Source organism: Caretta caretta, chromosome 5 (genome assembly GCF_965140235.1).
Source record: "Caretta caretta isolate rCarCar2 chromosome 5, rCarCar1.hap1, whole genome shotgun sequence".
Taxonomy (NCBI): domain Eukaryota; kingdom Metazoa; phylum Chordata; order Testudines; family Cheloniidae; genus Caretta; species Caretta caretta.
The window spans coordinates 57,567,936-57,585,030 of NC_134210.1; the positions used below are offsets into that span (position 1 = coordinate 57,567,936).

At 38.6% G+C, this 17,095-nt stretch overlaps 1 protein-coding gene and 1 non-coding gene across 14 annotated transcripts in view; both read right to left on the minus strand.

Moving 5' to 3' along the window:
• MEF2C (myocyte enhancer factor 2C) overlaps positions 1 to 17,095 on the minus strand; it is a 142,630-nt gene that overhangs the window by 105,593 nt on the left and 19,942 nt on the right. The window lies entirely within an intron of this gene.
• TRNAG-GCC (transfer RNA glycine (anticodon GCC)) lies at positions 7,596 to 7,666 on the minus strand. Its single transcript has one exon. It is a non-coding gene; the product is annotated as a tRNA-Gly (tRNA).

The window sequence follows — 17,095 nt, forward strand, 5'->3', positions numbered from 1 at the left end:
TTTCATTTGAACCAGAAGGCATCACTGCCCACTTTGTGTCCACATTCTAACAACGGGAAGGGAGACTCTATTGTGTGACTGTTAAGCAGGACTAGTGGGATTTATCAGAAAAGAACATTTTTGACTAGAAGGTAAGATTAATTATTTGTTCTGTTCAGAAGTCACAAGCAAGAGAAGACAGTCTCCAAGAGAACAAATTCTCATTGGCAGAGGAATGCATCAACAAGAGACATACACAGACCCTGCTAAAGAAGTGGAAGTGAAAATTTACTCTACCCAGTTGGTTTTGACACCATACACAGGGCAGAGAAGAAACTTCTCCATTCAGATATGCAGCTGAGAAGGGGAAGCCTCCCCCATTCTTGGGCGTCTCCCCATATCTTGCATAGGCATTCTGAGAAAGAGCAATGCTAGAAGCTGTAATTTCTTGGTAATACAACCCAGTTAGTATGTCTGGTACACGAAATCCAATTTCTTTAGGACATAGAGAAACCATATACACAGGTGAGAAATTACCCTTATCGGCCACTGTTTGCAACAACCTCTCAGAATAGAAGTTCTCAAACTGTAGTCTATGAACCATTAATGATCCACAGAGCTATTGTTAGTGGTCAGTAAAGAGCTCGCTAGTCAGATTTTATGTTCTTCCTTGTTTCCATCTACTGCACTGCACTGAAAGAGTGCTAAAATGCATAACTAGTTATTATTAATTAGTAATATTTCCTAATATTAATTTGTCATGTATGCTACATAGCTATAGTTGCCACAGGGATGTTAATCTATTGCCACTGAGGAGGGAGGTGGCCCACAAAGTCTGACTGTAGATAAAGACAGCAGTTTGCGAGAGATCTGTGTGGTTTGCTGGTGGGGTCCAGGTATTCCATAGGAAGGAGTTACAGGGAGGAGAGTCGATGGAATTTTTTTCCTCCTTTGCTTCCAACCGTGGATTTTTCCATTTCATCGGAATCAACTGCTTCTTCAGAGTTAATGGAGTACGCTCTAGAGCACACAAGAGTTATGAGCAAAAGGAAATAAAAGTAAATATAAGGTTCAAAATCAACACAATACACTAGATGAAAACGTTGCTGGAGAGGTCCAATACAAGAAGTGTGGAAGATGATACTTTCTAGTTTTGCAGAATTAGGGCACCATGGATTAAGATACAGCAATGGAAGGATTATTGCTCTTTCTTATTACAGTTCGCAATGTACAATCCCACACCTGGGATGCTGAAAAGGTAAGTAGGAGTGCCACAGATATGAGATAAAAAGAGCAGAAATTGAGAGGAAATAAATCAGAACTATAGCTGTCCACAATTCCCAACACTTCCCCAAATATCTGGATAGACAATCCTTTATCTGCAAGCCAGGTCAAAGGACCATTCCATAATGTAGCAATGTGCATCTTGAATTTACTGAAGTACTCTAATCACATTTTACAAAATGTCAAAAAGCTTCTCTGAAGTTTAAATATCACAATCTGACACATAACAGTACCATCTATGGGGTTTGACTCTTGAGTTGTGTTTGTTTGGCACAAGAACCAAGGAGTGGAAGAAGTGCAAAACTGTCTTTATGTCACAATCGTAGCTTCCTGATTCTGGGACCAGCAGAAAAGTCAGAAATATTAACTGTTGTGTAAAAGAATCATACAAAAAGAAGTTTAAAATAATCTGAAGGGTAAAATTTGCACTTTAAAGCATACTCAGTCAGTTTAGTTTCCTGATAACTGCACAAAATAAACTTCAAAGTCTGAATCAGACTGTATTTTGGTAGCTTGTTTTTCACTTTATCTTCTAAATATTGGTCAGACTCTTAGTTGGCCTCTAACTACAAATGACAGAAAAGTGGTTAAACAAAATAAAGATGGGACTTGATCACAAGCTTGCATTTCTTTGTACTCTTCAATTTCAAGAGCAAATCCACTTTTTCAAGGCTGAATTTCAAACAACTGTTGTCAATTGCCAACTTGACTTGAACTCGATCATTTAAAGTTTACTGCCAATGATAACTTTTTTTTAACCTGACACCATAAACTTTTAATTAAACAACTTCATCTTAAGAATTCCAAGATATACTACAATAACATACTGCAATCTTCACTGATAAGAAATATGCTAGCATGACCTTGTGGAAGGCTACTTTGAATTCTAAAGTTTGCAATGGTGTTAAATCCAGATGAATATGACAATGTATTAGAAATATTTGCTATGTTGCAATGATTTTAGGGTTTTTTTAACAGAACCCAATCTTGTTTCCACTGAAGATCACTAAGCTCTTAGTGAGAAAAGCACTTCAGTGCACAGTAAACATCTTACTGTTAGGCCTGATGGGGCCCTCTGCAATGGTGTAATTTTATCTTGGGTAGAGAGACAGATTTAGTTCAATGTAATATTCTAAATTCTGTACATTAAGATTAGTAGTCACTTAATTAGGAGTACTTTACTTTTCTCACACTTGTATTCTGAACTTTGTTCTGTTTTTCTAAAAGCACTATAAATGTTCATCCTTTACATTCTACTGAATGAATATTAACTTTAAATAACCAAACAGCTGTCTATTAATTATGTACCTTTGTGTTGTTTGTTACAGAAAATGAACCCACTGTTACTGCTCTGGGTCTTCTACAACAGGCTTACACCTCACTCACACTGTGAAATCAAGAGGTGGGCAGGAGACATGTGTATACCATATAGAAATGGTGGCTTTAACACAAGCTCCCCTCAACAATGCCACGTACTTGCTGTGTTGTGATATGATTCCTTAGAACTCCCACCTGTTCTGGGAATAATGACAAGAAATATAGTTCCAAATTAACTCCCCCAACCCTGGAATAGTAAAAAAATAATCTACTTTACTCAAGGGTGAGTGAGTACCACCTTTGTTTGGCAGTACAGGAGTTTTTGCAGGGTTACTTGCAACATGTTGAATAAGTAATACAGTACCAAACCATTATACATCCTGCCACTGTCCTTGTCACTAAATCTAACATACATTTACAATATCTTCTTCAGCATAACCCTTCAGTAAATATGCTAGAACTGCAGTGTATTCTCCGGCTCAGATACTGATTATCAACCACTCAGCCTGAGATTATGATAGCAGCAGATTCCCTTGATTAGATTATAGCCTTTAGGGCTGTGTTCTGACTTTTTGCATCCAGACATGTGTATCTTGTTTCCCCCTTGCAGTTCTATGCAGGCACATAAATGCATTAGCTACACTATATTCAGCAGTAAAAAAACAAAACCAAAAAGCCCCACAATACCAGACAACAACAACAACAACAAAAGGAAAGTAAGAAAAAGAAAAAAAACACCTCCCTCCATAAAACACCATATCACATGGAAAACGTGCTACCATGCTCCAATTTGTACATATGGAGGATCAGAGCAAATCCTGATGTAGACACAAATGTTATACACAGTATCATACAACAGATACAGCCTCTATTAGAACCTAAAACATAGGAATTAGTTGCTCTGATAATACAGGATGAGCCTTGAGTCAGCTTACTTATGAATTTATAAGGTGTCTACCATCTTGGTATTTGAACTCATGACAATGGTCACAATGTCACTACCTTTACCTCCACCTTCTCTGTTTGGAGTACAGTGCAGCCTCTGGTGATGAGGCAAAGTTCACACTTTAGCTTTGCATATACTAGAACACGGAAAATAACCATCAATTCCTTCTACTCCATCCAAGTTTAAGTATTCCAGATTAATGATACCACATGAGTGTGACCAAAAAACAACAGCAACAACTGTGGAAACAACCTCTACCCAGTCCCTCTACCAAACACCAGTGTACTATGAAAGGGATCTAGGGAGACTGAAAAGAGAAATAGAAAACAGGAGGTTCCTTGCAGTGGCTTCTTTGAATACATTTGTTCAAGATTAAAAAGAAAGGGGAACAAGAAAACATGCATGCCTGTTAAAAGGAAAACCTTTTTGTGTCAAATATATTAGAGAAATTGTTCAAGAACAGTTCATCCGTATACAAAGATTGCTCATGTAATGTTGCCAAGGTCAGGGTCTGCCTGGGTTATCAGCCATGTACCAAAAGTGCCAGACACCCTAGTTAAAGCTGCCTCCGATTCCCTTCCCCCACTGCATAATGGCCCATTCTTAATTGCATGCTGAGAAATCCAGGTAGGCGAATAACAATTTCCCACAATTTAGAGAGGAGAGTTGCATTTTGACACACTTCTATTTTAATTGTATAAATTCAGACATATGTAGGGCAGAAATCCCTGCAGAACTGTGTCCTAAGTATTCAATCAAGAGGAAAAAATCATATACAGTATTGTAATTCTTATGGATAATTCTGAGGCAGTTCATTGTGAACATTTTTCAAGTATATTAGCATATACTGCATTAAAGCACATCATCTTTTTAAATAAAAAACAGGAATCTTATGGTTTTTATTTATAGCAATCCTTTGGAACATATCATATGGGATGGAATAATTTACTGCTCATCAATGCTTTAAGTTCTGCAGAAGATCTATTACTTTATCAATATCCTTCATTGTTAACATAAGATATAGCATAAGTAATAATGAGTAGCATGTCCATATTGGTTATTCAGTCCCTAAACTGTAGCAGAGCTATTGTTTGTACTTTTGAATAAAAACAGATTAACATACCTCCTTTACAGTTTGTATCTAGAACGAATAAATCATAAAGCAAAAGAATAAATGATATTCCAGGATGCTACAATAAAACTTACTCAAAGGAGTCATTGCTATTAAAAATGTACCATATTCTATCTGGATGCCAGTTTACCATTTAAAGATTAAGAATATAGCACACTGAAGACTCTGCAGGGAATAAGACTTTACAAATTCCCAATTTAACATTAAAATAATAGGTCAAATCCATCCCTGCTATAACACCATTGCTTCAGTGGAGTTATAATGTACATGATATTTTCTGTTTTATTAAAATTTATTTTAATCCATCAAAACATTACTGAAAATAATATAATTAAAGACATGTGAAAAAGTAACTATAATCTCCACCATCTGAGCTGGCCAGACAAGAAGAATATATTAAACCTACATTTAGAAAGAACCAGAGGTGAAAGTAAGCCGGTACGCCCCAGTTCGGCATACCGGCAAGAGCTGCTGCACCGTACTGGAGCAGCCCAGCTTTCCCAGGGGGCAATTTAAAGGGCCTGGGGCTCCCAGCAGTGGCTGGAGATATTCAATTGCCTCCAGAGCCCCGCTGCTGGAGCCCTGGGGTAGTGGCTGCAGGACTCTGGCAGCTATTTAAAGGGCCTGGGGCTCCCCTGCTTCTACCGCCCGGGCCCTTTAAATAGCCGCTGGAGCCCCGCTGCTTCCCCAGGGCTCTGGCAGCTATTTTAAAGGACTGGGGCAGTAGAAGCAGGGGAGCCGCGGGCCCTTTAAATAGCCCCGGAGCCCTGGGGTAGCGGGGGCTCCAGGGGCTATTTAAAGGGCTGGGGCTCCAGCTGCCTCTGCCACCCCGGTCCTTTAAATAGCCGCTGGAGCCCCACCTCTTCCCCAGGGCTCTGGCGGCTATTTAAAGGGCCAGGGCAGTAGAAGAGGGGAGCCCCAGGCCATTTAAATTGCCTCCAGAGCCCCACTGCTGGAGCCCTGGGGTAGCGGCTGCAGGGCTCCGGCAGCTATTTAAAGGGCCTGGGGCTCCCCTGCTTCTACTGCCCGGGCCTTTTAAATAGCCGCTGGAGCCCCGCCGCTTCCCCAGGGCTCCCGCGGCTATTTAAAGGGCCAGGGAAGTAGAAGAGGAGAGCCCTGGGCCCTTTAAATAGCCCCCAGAGCCCCAAGCTGCTGCTGCTACCCCGGTGGGGGGGCACTTACCTTACAGGGTGGGCTGGGGCTGGCTCTGACCCCCTCAACCCCGCCTCTTCCGCCATAGGCCCCGCCCTTCCGGGGACCAGAGCTGGCCCCAGAGTACCAGTAAGTCACTCGACTTACTTTCACCCCTGGAAAGAGCTAAATATAGTGGAGTACAGCTTCAGATATCCATGTCAGCTTTCTCCAATTCCTTCTTTTTGCTTTAAATATCATTTGTAAAACTTAATAAAAACAAGGGTATTTTCTCTCTACAGAGCAGAGTGCACCATGTAATAATATAGACAGGTTAGAAAATGTGATCGGAACTCTGAATGCCATCATCGTGTTATTAAGACAAGTCACATTTACGTAGTACCTTTCATCTCAAAGGATTCCAAAATACTTTATAAACATAGGCCTCAAACCTGAAAAAACGTATGCATGTCCTTAGTTTTCCCCACTGTAATTCAGTCTGTTCAAGTCAAGGAACTTCTCACAGTGTGTAAAGTTAAGCACACAGGTAAGTCTTTGCAGGATAGGCTCCAAACATAAAAAACACTTATGCATATACTTAACTTTAAGCACTTAAGTGTTCACTGAAGGCAGTGGGACTACTCTTGTGCTTAAAGTTAAGCACATGCATAAGGGTTTGCAGGACAGGGATCATAGAGATTTTTCCTGCACTCTTTGTGCACTGAAAATTTGAAATCAATGGTTGCATAAGAAATGCAGGACCAGACACTTAACATGTTTACAAACTACTGGTAGGCATCAAGTTATACACATGTGAAATGCAGGCCCCTCTGGGATGAAAAATGACTACTATTTATCAGTGCACACTGTGTAATTGTTTAGGACAGGAAATGGTGAAGAATGTTCCAGCTGAAAGTGCAGCGGGGATGTAGGTAGGCAAAATGTAAATAGTTGATCGAAAATTTAGCCAGAAGATTGGCGTAAACACCCTACTACTTGCACAAAATGCCAAGGGACCTTTAAGTGGTAAGGACTCAACTTGTAAGTGTCTTTAAAAAGTCAGCACTGGTGGCCTTCGAACCAAACTGGAACACCAATCCAGTACAGGATTCTGCCTCCTGAATCACCAAAAGATGAATTTCTGTAGCAGCTATATGTCTCTAAAAAATCTTGCCTCCGTGCATTTATCCAGCCCACTCTGCTAAGCTTGTGAGATCTGATGAGACCTAGCTACAGCTAATTTAGGTTCTAGTGAGCTCTGTAGTGAAGGAATGGTGGATCTGTTATGGCCATTCTCCAATCCAAGGCACAAGAGCTACAAGATCTGTAGTAGCAGCAGCAGAGAAACCTAAGAGGAGGATCCATTCCCATTTTAAATTCACCTTAGCACAAATCTCAGTGACTTGGGCTGTGCACTGGGGACAAGATTTATCCTTATAAAGAAAGGAATAAAGCCTCAATTAGAGTGATTTTACAAGTTGTCTTTCCCAGGTATTATTATACTAAATTTACACAGGGAGGCCTAAATCCTGCATGCCCCTGCTTCAGTCAATAGTCCCATTTACTGGGTATGCTCACATAAGAAAGGTAAACAGCATCTGGCTTCTAAAACTATGTAATAGAATATCAGGGTTGGAAGGGACCTCAAGAGGTCATCTAGTCCAACCCCCTGCTCAAAGCAGCACCAAACCCCAATTTTTGGCCCAGATTCCTAAATGGCCCCCTCAAGTATTGAACTCACAACCCTGGGTTTAGCAGGCCAATGCTCAAACCGCTAAGCTATCCCTCCCCCCTAAAGTTTGCACTTGCATTGGCCGGGAAACGAACCCGGGCCTCCCGCGTGGCAGGCGAGAATTCTACCACTGAACCACCAATGCTGCTGCTACACACTACTACTACTACACTACTACTACACAATTAATTAGATATCAATTAATTAATTAATTAATATGCCATTACAGTTGTCTATAATAATCATGTTACTTTTAAAATCCTCCCACTTTCTGCCCCCAAGATCCTCAGAGTGTGGCACAGCATCATAAAAACAATTCTGAGGTACCATAATAAAAAGTAATCAAATCCTTCTTCTTACAACCCAAAAGAAACTATTGAGGATGAAGGTAATAACTATGGAGATTATAAGAATCATTCTGAAAAACATCTTTGTGCAAATAAATGTAAAACAGATTTTGTGAGGGAGCTTGACAGCCTAAAGCCCACCACATCAAAAGACGTAACTTGCCAATCAAGATGGGACGATGAGATTCCTAAAAGTTGTGTGACATCTGAGTGGTGATATCTGTCAAGATGATGCACAAGAAAGAAGTCTTGAAAACACTTGAAAATCCGATGAAGTGAGCTGTAGCTCACGAAAGCTCATGCTCAAATAAATTGGTTAGTCTCTAAGGTGCCACAAGTACTCCTTTTCTTTTTGCGAATACAGACTAACACGGCTGTTACTCTGAAACTTGAAAACAGTCAGTATCTTCACCATTAAGTTCTTTAAAAACCATCAGGACCAACTTAAAATCAAACTGCTTCTTCATAGCAGACAATGTAAATGAGTCAATGTGGAGGTAAGACTATCACATTTGCTCAAAACAAGGAGTGAATGCGCTGCTGCATTCTGAAGAAGCTGCAAATGACAGAGCTGCACTGCTGAAAGCCGTTCTAGGAGGGAATTACAATAATCCTCTCCCATCACGAGGGCATGTGTTGCTGTTATAAGGTCATCAAAGGATAAATAAGGGTGCAGTCTATATGAACTATACAACTAAAAAAGAAACTTTTCTATCTCTTTCAGCGCACAGATTTCCACAAAGAAGATGTGGATGAATGGAATACCAAGATTCTTAACCTGACTACTTGTGCTGAAATCCCTTAAATAAGCAGGGACATGCATGAAGAAAAACATCTTCATAAAGATGAACTGTAGCCATTGGCAAAACTTTTGCTTTCTCTGGATTGAGGAAGAGTCAGCTGACAATATCATCCAAGCATTCCTCCAGCATGGATATTGTACTTGCAGAATCCATGGGCAAGAGATATACAGTTGCATATCATCAGTGTTCTGCCAATGGCTTTGCTAATTAGCATTTTTACATTACCCACTGTAAGCACATAAACTATGTGACATGACTCTTCTGTCTGCCAAGCAAACCTTGAACTTCAGCACCACTCTGAAGCTCAATAAAGTCCTGTTACCATTAATTTGATATTCAGCACAACAAAATAGTTGGCTAATTCAGTCATAAAGCTTAGCATCTGGTAATATAAACCACTTGATTTCCCCACACATGCGCAAACAGAGATTTCCATGTATTTGTGTGTATTTAGCTGGACTATAAACTGCAAAATGTACTGCAAGTAGTATTTACATGACATACCCAAAAACTAGTTGTGGTCATGCATTACATTAAGGTCTTGCATTTCTCTTGATGACTAAAAACGCGTTTACAATTCACCAAATTGAATTACGGTAAATAAAACGTATTATTTGAAGTTTATACTACATCATATAAAATCAGAGTCTGATCCTGAAAACATTTTAATTATTCACTTTATCAGTGACTTACAGTATTTGAATTTTAACATTTATTGTCTCCATAATAAAAAATAAATTACTTTCTTAAAAATACAACTGTATGTGACAAACAAATTCTCTGGCATTATTGAGTGTCATAAGTACTAAAAACAACTCCTTGTATATCTGTGGCCTGACTGGAGTGGTAATATCGACTGGAGGAAAAGTTCAGGATGGAGTAGAGAGAATTAGATAATGAACTTCTGTTAACTCTGGCAGAAACTGCACGAGTAACTTAACCTATTGAAAGTGTGCCCCAAACCCTCCAGGTCTCAGTAGACTAAAAGCTGTAATTCTTAAACTACAACAGTGATAGTTCTTCAGAAGCCTTTGTAAGTAATCCAGTTGAGCAGATGACATGGCCTTCTCAGACTAGAACATACTGGAACAGGAAAATGTATATATGCTTACTCAAATTTTCCTTTATGTCAAGTAGAAGAGATCAAAAGATCTCACGGTGAGTCTTCAGTTTGGGGGCAAAACTCAAACCTATTGGTCATTGGTTCAGAGAGAAACCTCTCCTGCTGAAGAGGCTGGCAGTTGATATAAATTCCACAGCCAGTGGACTTTATTGCTTCAAGAGAGGGAATTTTTGGGTAAGCATGGATATATAGTTACCTTATTCTTTAGCACAGTAGCGCCAGAGATCCTTCAATGGCATTATATTATAGTGGATAGCTGAGGAAGGAAAACATTAGTCTAATATACAACTGAAACTGAAATAATGATGCATGTACGCTGTTTCCTGATTTACTAAGTGACTACTGTGTGCAACACCTTTGGCTGAACGCAGCATTGGATGAAGCTTGCATACCTTTTGTGATGGAAAACATCAAGGATCAGCTTGCTGCCTTACAAATCTCTATAAAGACCATTATAATCTCTCTGCCCATGAGGCTGTTTCCTGCTTCAGAAGAAGGAAACAAGTTCTTTGCCTTGTGTGCCTTGGATATATGCCAAATGATCCAAGCAGATATGGAAGATATGAAGACCTTTTCCTTTTTACAGCCAAGTGATAAGACACAAGTAATGAGGTTTCTTTAGCATCTGTTTTTTTTCTCCTGGGACATGAATACTTTGTGGTGAACTGTATCTATTATCAACCCCATTATTTGGACAGGAATGTCCGAGCTCTTTATTTATGATTTCATGGTCCTCCAAGATTTGAGATGCCCGTCAAGTCTTGTCTAAGCATGTTTTTAGTTGGGATATATCTTTGGGAGCCAATACTTCAAGTGAATGACTCATTTGAGGAAAGTTACTTATGTGCATAACTACTGTGGGATTGAGTATCTGATTTGTTACCCAATGGTGAGTAGACACATAAAGCAGATTGTCGTGGGACCTACAATTATGTTTAGAATTTTGTTAACAATACTGTTAACAAAATGCTAAAAAAATTATGTTTCTCTGTCAAAGGTGCCTTTTCTATTCAATAGATGTCTTCCATGCATAGAGGGAGCTGTATGTATTGAATGTATTGTATAATGTTTTTTACTGCTTATATTTCATGTTCTATTTTAACAGTTAACTTTTTTCACAATCAAAACTGGACTGCTATGACTTTGGAGACACCAAACATACCTACCTGTTACCATATTACAAATTTTTTTAGACAGCAGAAGTCGGGAATGGGAACAGCTAGTCAGACAGTGTATTTCAAAGCTTAAAAATATTTTAATTTCTAAAAATGTTAAAATGACATTCAGTATCTTAGGAAATCTGTCATATCAGGTCAGCTCAGTTTTTAAGAAGCCTAGAACTGCTACTACTAAAGAATTACCTTTTCTGAGCAACTATATTTCTACCACTAACATTGCAAATATTTTCCAAAAATAAAATTCATATTTTTTTCAAAAGGCCATCCCCCTCAAACATAATCATTAAAATGCCCACTGTAATTTTACTTGGAAAAATAACTCACAGAAAATGAAATTCCAACAGTACTAACAAGGGAGGGTACCACTCTGACTTTACTGAATACTGAGTATAGCATTAGATCCGGACCAAAATCAACTCCTTCATGGCCAAGTATTACATTATACTAATGCAAATGACTTCCACTGATGCCAGAGAAGGACCTAGGGTAGTATATAACAGCAGAAATCCCTGTAAGCATATCTCCAACTAGCCACCACTACCCGCGGAAAGAACATGGGTGTGTGTTTCATAGGTTCTTCTGGGCAAATACTGTGCAGCTAACACATGTCGATGCAGAGAGAGAAAAAAATGATATGTACATATTTAATTTTTAAAAAAGAAACCCAAATAGAGCCCTTAGTAGATCCTGTACTGGCTGTAAAAGTCCAACCTATCATTACAAGTGTAACAAGTCTCTTTGATGGGTCCTAGTCCATGGATAATACATATTTTGGGACAGCTTTACAAAAATAAGCTGTCTCTGCCCAAGAAAGGCCCATGACTAAACTAGCACAGTGAAAGAATTGCCTCTTACCACTAAGGAGGGTGGTCCCTCCACATCGGAAATTGAGGCTACTGGCAAGCCATTGAAAAGTATTTTTAAATGAAAATGCCCACACTGTTCATATCCTGTGGACACCAAGAAAACTGTACTTTTCAGTTTTGCCTTTCCCTTAAGTTTCCAAAGCCTAATCATAGAAAAAGCTAATCTCTTTCACAAATCTCTTCAGATTTTATGAGGTTACAGTGAACTGCACAGAAAGCATGAAAGAAAAATAATAGTTCTATTTTGTCTCATTTTTAAAAAAAAGTGTTACAAAAGCTTTGCACTGATCTACGTAATCATTAGATATTGTCAGTTATAAAAATGCAACTTCTGTATATCTGTTTCAGGTACTTATAGGACCCCAATCATCACCTCACAGTTTTTAATATACTTATCCCCACAGTATTCCTATCAGGTAAGATAGTGCTAATATTGCAGGCAAGGTACTAAGTGAGTTGGCCCAAGATTGCACAGGGAAACCGTGGCAGAGCCAGAAATTGACCTGGAGACCTATACAAATGTCCTAACCACTGGCCCATTCTTCCTCTACAGATAGCAATTGAGACTGAGGTCCTCAGTTTATCTACAAAACAAGTATACTATGGGAAGCCTGAGCACAATTCTCTCCACACTGTCATGTCACTATGTCTTTGATGTACTTGAGGTAGAGGCTCTCCGGATTAGGAAGCTGCTAGCAGGGCATTTTCCATGAGGTATCTTCAGCTTGGACTCTGGTACCCGCTTTGGTCCATCTGAATCTACTAAGCTTCTGCACATGCTGTAAAGGTTATTTTTGTTCTCAGACATTTGGGAAAGGAGTGGGCTGAGAGACAGAGGCAGATGTAAGGTTCCTGTGCTTTTTGTTATTGTGACTGAAATGTGATATTGCTTTGTTCTACAGCAGGTCAATTTGTAGGCTTTAATTTTGCATGGTATAGTTTAATTTATATGCCTAAAACTACGGAGAGAGGCTGAAAGAAATCAAAATAAAAACATGGTCAGATGAGGAAGGCAGTTTCAGACTTTTACCTCTTTAGACTGTCAAAAAGAGTGCCAATTAGTACCCAGCCATGGTGGCATTTTTTTATGATGTAAACACTGTCCACTGGGAACTGAATTAAGATCTCTGACTTATTTCACACAGGTCAAACTGCTAACCAATAACAGTAGGAGCTCTCATACTCCAGCAATGAGGATCTTATAAGTGCATATATAAAGAACAGATAAAATAGTTTTTGGTCACTACCAACCTTGTAGGATTTGAAAAGACTACCTAGCAATAAAGGGAGAACAGTACCATCACAAATCCTCTGAACCAGCAATTTCCTAACAACTCCCTTTTTACTATATGTGTACTAACAAGTGAGCATGCTGCAACTATTTAACCTTTATAAGGGGAAATCATGTTCATAACTCCAAAAAAATGAATTTCTGGACTAATTCAATAAGGTCAAAATCATTCGCATGAAAATTCAGGAATGACTAAAATTTCATGCAGAATTCTGGCCTGTAGACAAAAACAATAAAAACTATTGTCAAAAATATCATACTGGAACTAGTTTCTACTGTTTCTCTAGTCCAACTTATCTAAAAAGCCCACAGCAGCAGACAACAGAGCAAGTTACCCAACCTGAAGATCTAGAATAAAGCAAAATTATACATTGGGATGCTTATTTTTATGGTGTCCATACATACAAACAGACAAGTAAATACACTGAAAATGCAGAGAATCTACAAATCATTAATTATATTTCTACTGCACGATATATTAGGATGACAGGTCCAAATCACAAGCGCAGCACTCTCATATAGCATCTCAATGCACATGTATAAACAGCATCACAGTGTTTATGGATTAATTATATTTTACACTGTTTAATTGTGGAGAAGCAACATGTAGAAAGTTATATTTACAAAGGCTTTACCATGAATTGAGGCATGCAAGCATTTATCTCCGCATATCTCATAAAATCATTCCTATGAATGGACGCATGAGCTCTGATTTTAGAGAGAGGCCAGAGCAAGCCTTACTAATGTAGCATTCTAATATTATCTAGTAGCTTTTTTTAACATATACACCCTGTCATGAATATAAAATCTGAACTTGTATTAGGAACTACACAGTAATGTTTATCTTTATAGCATGAGTAATTTTGAGTTTTAAATATATAAAGACCCCCCACTCAAAGTAAAATAATATTTTTAAAATCCCTCTAAAAATAGAGATCAAATTTCTTTAATTTATGTAAATATATATATATGCAAGCTACTTCAAATGCAGCCAAGTCACTAAGCTCATTAAGTAAGTCTTTGATTTTGGGAATTAATGGAGATTTTCACTGTTGAAGAATTAATTTTTTAGCTATCAAAAAAGCCCAGAGAAATCAACTCCACTGAACAAAGGGCAATTCAAAGATTGAAGTTGGATCATTAAGAATGAGAATAATAGGATTCTGGGGAACATTAACTTGTAAAACAAATTTGATTCTTTAATAAACATCTATTGTGTCTATACATTCTTTAATGTTAACTTTTTTTAACAGCTGGAGGCTGTGACCCTTCCTGTCCAATGTGGACTCCACCACAGTAATTGGTTCCTTTATAATTGCAAAGCTAGATGACATAGGCATTATGTTAGTGCTTCCTGTTCTGCGCTGGCTACCTAGTTGCAAGGTGTTCGTTAGTGACAGTCTATAAAGTTGTACCAGTATGGAACAACTTGTGCTTAAAGTTACACATGTGCTTAAGTACCCTGCTGAATCAGGGCCTCAGAGATTGCCGTCTCTCTTTATGACCTGTTGACATAACGATGCTCTGTTGTTGGAGTTGAACAGTGGAACCAATGGCAAGGCTTTCTTAATGAAGTGCCTTCACTTTTAGAACCTACCTATGCTTCTCTTTCCTCTCACTCTTTAGCTGTCAACTCTTTGGAGTAGGGACTATATGTTACCATGTGTCTGTACAGTGCCGTGCACAATAAGGCCTTTATTTAAGTTGGGACTTCTAGCACTATCATAAAACAAATACAATAATAATAATAATAATAATTGAAAAAAAAAAGATTTTTCTGAGTCTGAATATGTCAAAGTTCAGGCTTCTAGGTATAACTGGTCAGTCTTTTATTGGGCCTATGGTCTATTTTAGGGGGAAGATATCATGTTTTTATACACAGCATCCTTTTAGACCCATATTTCATAAATTTTATGTTTATATTTTATTTAATGTAAGGAACCCAGGTTTTTAGGTTATGGATGACATTTCTAAATTGGTAAATAGAAAAAAAATGATAGTACAATGACCTGTGAATAAATATTTCCTTATCCAGGGAATACTGTGACATTTATTCAAGAATAGCCTATGGTAGCCAGCATAACTAAAATCTAAGAGGTTTCTTTAAATATTCTCTTTGTATAGAATGGTGATGAATTTCTTTACTAGTTATTATCAGATCCATAATCCACAAACTAAAAAGGATTTGCACAAGGTAAGTGTATAGTATCTAACATTTTCTAAAAAATCCGTCCTTTAAAACTGTGCCTGAAAATGTCATAACAAAGGAGTTGTGACCGGCTACCTGGTAAAGCACATATACTGTAAGTGATATATTTTTGACAGAAATATTAGAAACTATAAGAAAGAAGATGTGTCTAAAATTTATCCAGATATGTAGGTTTGGGTTCTCTTACATCAACTTTAACATACTTCTAAGGATTTTTCCCAATACTTCCATTTAAGAAGTAAGGAAATTAACATACAAAACAGTAAAATAAACTAACAAATGGGGCATATTTCTGGTCTACTGAACTTTCTGAGAAATCTGTATATGGGCCCGATTTTGATGCCTCATGTGGGTGTACAGGATGGAGAGGTGTTCAAGGAGTTGTGTTCCCCTCAGCCCCTCACCCCCGTTTGCCCTCTGAGGGCCTGTCAGGATTGCAGTTGCTGTATTCCAAGGAGTGCAGTGATGACCCCCTCTGTGCAGCCTTGAGAGTGCAGGTAAACCCAAAGGAGTGAGGATCATGGCCCCACTCCCTCTGTACCAACCTATGCAACAGCAGTGTGAGTATGTTGAACTCCATGAAGAGGTGAGGCGATGAGCATGTACACTTAGGGATCTCAGAGATTCAGTCTGCCTCCCTCATCTCCCACAGGGATAATGTGGCTCTGCATTGCTCCCAGCATTGGCTAGTATTCAACATGCATGATAAAGCCCTATGACAGTACAATAAGAATAAGGTAGGTATATACTCTCAGTTACTCTTTAGAGAAAAGAATCCTGTATAAATGACTATGGCGGCATGTTCTGACACATTCTCTCCATAAACTGAACCCTGTTAGTGACAGCAAAACAGATTGTGTGCATCTGCTGGGAATGAGCCAGATGACAGTGGAAGAAACACACATGGATACCTTGGCACAACAACTAAAGAAGAAATAGAAAAAAAAATAGACTTGAAGAAACAGAAAGTTCTCAACTTTAATTAAAAGACTAGAGTTATTCGGGCAGAGATATACAATTGCAGACTGTATGCTTTACTTCATAAAATAATTTCCTAACAGAAACTGTATTCTAAATATTGTCATGTCTGTTCTCTATTGTATGTACATGATTTCTTTTACCCTAGCTCTGAAAAGCTCAAAATACCCTTTAAAGGTAGGGAAGTACTAGTATCACAATTTTGCAGATGGGGAACTAATGGACAAAAGCAAAGTGACCTGCCAAAGTGACAAAGAAATTCTGTGGGGGAGCAGAGAATTAATCCCACTTCATCCAAGTCCCAGGCTAACACCCTAAACACTGCTCCATCCCTCCTCTGCTTTGGTATGCAGTCAAAAACTTTCTTGTATTATTAAACTGACATTAAGCAAATACCCTGCTATCAATCTAACAATAGTAAAATAGTGAAGGTTTAGATTGACAGTTTGAATGGACATATCTTTACATTCAAAACTGGTAAGCTGATTTTGTTACAACCTCATTATCTCTGACATTCTAGAGCTGAGGGTGTGTATCCAAACCTGCAAAGATTCCAGCATTACTGTCAGGATTGCTCTGGAGGGCTCATTGGTTTGCAACCCTAACTGTGAAGGTTAAGTGTTTAACAATGCAACCTTAATGTTCTCTTCATGTAGTTTTTTAATGGAATATTTTATGTATTTGCCTACCAAGGAATGGCAAGGAATCCACCTAGACAGCAATTTTAATAGTGTCCAGTTTTGTAGGTCATTTGCCACTGGGATACTTGTTGCCCTACT